Source organism: Megascapheus bottae, chromosome 15, assembly GCF_031878675.1.
Source record: "Megascapheus bottae isolate mThoBot1 chromosome 15, mThoBot2.hap1, whole genome shotgun sequence".
Lineage (NCBI taxonomy): Eukaryota > Metazoa > Chordata > Mammalia > Rodentia > Geomyidae > Megascapheus > Megascapheus bottae.
In genome coordinates, this window is record NC_143523.1 from 41,997,292 (window position 1) to 42,000,572 (window position 3,281).

General features: G+C 49.7%; 1 protein-coding gene across 1 annotated transcript in view; it reads right to left on the minus strand.

The window, feature by feature from the left end:
• The window catches only part of Dnajc12 (DnaJ heat shock protein family (Hsp40) member C12), a 35,628-nt gene extending 32,552 nt beyond the window's left edge, over positions 1-3,076 (minus strand). Inside the window, exon 1 of the mRNA XM_090346418.1 lies at positions 2,973-3,076. The gene's annotated coding sequence lies outside the window, so the exon portion shown is untranslated. The remainder of the gene's footprint in view (positions 1-2,972) is intronic.
• Between the last annotated feature and the right edge of the window lie 205 nt (positions 3,077-3,281).

Consider the following 3,281-nt stretch of genomic DNA (forward strand, 5'->3'; position numbering starts at 1 on the left):
AGTCTTCGTGCATACTAGGCAAGCACTCTACCACTAGGCCAAACTTCCAGCTCCATGATTGTCTTTTAAACATTGGTGAAAAGCAGTGCATTACCAGTCTGTTTGCTATAGTCTGAAGTCTCTACATAACTATCAAATGTTTGATGAGGTATAAAAGACTAAGCTCTGTAGAGAAGTCTGTCTTATAGCCTAATCAAAATAACAAAACATTAACTATGAAAATATTGCCTAAGTGTAGGGGTGTTGTGTGTGTATGTGATGTTAGGGATCAACCCAGGATTTTGAAGATACTAGGCAAGCACAATCTTGAGCTACACCCTCAGCCCAACCTAGGCAGGCACTCTACTTCCAGAATTATTTCTCTAGGCTTCTTTTTTAGGGGTTCCCTCCCCGGTTTTGCTTTCTCTGTCTCTGTCTCTCTTTCTCTCCTGTGTATCAGTAGTGGGGCTTAAACTCAGAGCCTGGTGCTGTCCCTCAAAGCTAGTACTCTATCATTTTAGCCAGCTACAGCTCCACTTATATATTTTTTTTTTTGCTGGTAACTGTAGATGAGTATCACAGACTTCTCGCCCTGGCTGGCTTTGAACAGTAATCCTCAGGTCTCAGTCTCCGGTGTAGCTAATATCACAGGCATGAGAAGGACGTTGGTTATTTTCCAGATAGGGTCTTTTTTATGTCCACACCAGTCTGCACTGAAATCCCCTTTGTGCTTTCCTGTGCTGCTGCAGGACAGATGCACACAGTGGAGTTCAGCCCTTGTGCTTCTCCTGTAGCTTGGGATCACAAGTGTGGGTACCAGTGTTCAGCCATTGGTGAAGTTGTTTGTTTTTTTTTTTTTTGTCAAAATTTCCCTTAAACTGTGTTCTCATCATCTTCTAAGTACTTAGGATTACAATCTTGAGCCTGGATAGTCAGAAGCTTTTTGTTACTGTGCTTTTTAATGCAACTGTCTCTCGTTTATCCTATCTGCACACATATTCTAACCTTTCAGCAAGGGAAGAGTCATAATGGTCGAGAATATCTCTTAATTCATAAACTTGTGATGTTACAATAAATGTAAATAAATAATAGTTAGCTCAGAAACTGTTTTTCAAGAAAACTAGGAATGTTTTTCTGTCTTGACGGTACACAGACCATCTATGTCCATCTACGTGCCTGAAAAAACATTTATGAAAATTTTTGTAAAAATAGACACAACAGTGAACAGGGCCAAATCTATCAAGCAGAAGTGAGGTGCCCCTATGGTCAGGAATGTGCATGCAGCAAGGAAGGAGAATCAGGTTTTGACCATTGATTGTTAGAGGAAATCACGTTGAAGAATAACCTTTATTTTTTTCTTTAGGTCGTGGGACTTGAACTCTGGGCCTGGGCATTGTCCCTGAGTTCTTCTGCTCAAGGATATGGCTCTACCCCTGGAGCCACAGTGCCACTCCTGGTTTTTCCAGTGGTTAAATGGAAATAAGATCCTCAGGGATTTTAGTGGCTTTGAACAGAGATCCTCAGATCTCAGCTTCCTTCCTGAGTAGCTAGGATTACAGTGAGCCACAGTGCCTAACTTGAAGAAGAACTTTAATAACTGTGAGATAAAAGATGTTCACTTTTAGCAATGAAAACTGACCAGATAAAAGGGTAATGTGTTTTTTGGGGGGTAGGAGGTGAGAGAGTAGGGGAGGCTAATCTAGGGCTAAGCCTCTTGGTCTGGGCATTGTCCCTGAGCTTTTGTGCTCAAGGCTAGCGCTCTACCACTTGAGCCACAGTACCACTTCTGGCTTTTTTGGTAATTTTTTTAAAGTGGTGCCCAGTCTCATGGACTTTCCCACCTGGGCTGGCTTCAAACTGTGATCCTCACATCTTAGTAGCTAGGATTACAGGCATGAGCCACTGGCACCTCGATTTATTTTGAGATGCAATAAACTAGATGTAGATGGAACTTCAGGGATAATTTCCAACATTCTAATTTTATTTTTAGAGATGGAGGAGCATGAAGTAGACTGCCTAAGGTAGTCAGTGGGGGAACAACCAGAACCTCTTCAGTTTAGAGGGTGGTGGATGATAAACGTGGAGGAGTTCTGTAAGTGGATAAAAATGCTACACTCCAAGCTCCCGAACTCTCATCTATAATGGGTCCTTAATTAAGACTACATATACTGTGACTGAGGCCCAGGTTTTCAGGGTAAAAATAAAGTGAAGGACTCCCAGTAGGAAAGAAACTAAGGATTCTGAGCTAGTATGAACCTCTGTCATTTTCCTCTAGCTGTCTCAATTTAATTCTCACAAAAACCCAGCGCCCTCCCCAATTATTATTTTAGACCTGAGAAAAATTTAGGCTTTGGAAAAAAAAAAAGCTGTCAATTGGCCAAGTGACAAAGGACAGAGCCAAATGTGAACCCAGCACAGGTGTGTGTTCCCTGCCCGCCCCTGGCTGCCTCACGTAACCCAATATCCTAAATTCTATACGTGCCAGAAGCGGGTCCCAGAGTTGGGAATCAGCAACCCACCGTGGAAGCCAGAAACCAGATCTCTGCACGGGGGAGGGGGGGCTGGTGTGGCTCACGCCGGAATGAATCCTAGCTACGCAGGAGGCTGCGATCTGAGGATCACGGATCCAAACCTGCCTGGGCAAGGCAAGTCCGGCGGACCAGGAAAAAGCAGGCCGTGGAGCGGTGGCTCGAGTGGTCGAGGGCAGCCCCGAGCCAAAAAAGAAAAAACAACAACCCAGAAACGCGCCCCTTCCCAGATCTGACAGTTCTCACTCGGCCGCTCCACACAGGTGACAGGGAGAAGGACAAGTGCAGGCCGGGGGCGGGGGGGGGGGAGGGGGCGGCGCCAGGGGCGCTGTCACCGCGGGGCGGGGAGGCCGGGAAGCGCCGAGCCTCTTCCCGGCCGTCACGCGTCCTCCTTCCGCGGAGCTGAGCGCCGGGCAGGTTCCCCGCCCTCCCTCCCCCCCACTCCCCCGGCTCGCAGGAACTCACGTTTCCCCTCCCTGAGGTGAATCCGGACGCGAGCGGGGAGGCGTGCGGGGTGCGCCCGCGGCGCCGGGGAGGAGCGAGGCGGCCGAGCGGCCCCGCGCGCCGGTCGCTGCGGGGGTGGAGCGCGCTTCCGCCCGCCCGCGCGCCCGCCACGTGACCCGCCGTGTTGTGGTCGGGCCCGCGTGGGCGGCGGCGGCGGCGGCGGCGGCGTGGGGGCGGGTCACGTGACGGGGTTTAAATCTCCCGCAGCCGGAGCCGCGGGGGCGCCAGTGCCGCGAGTCGAGCGGGAGCGGAGGAGGCGAGGCGGGCGGG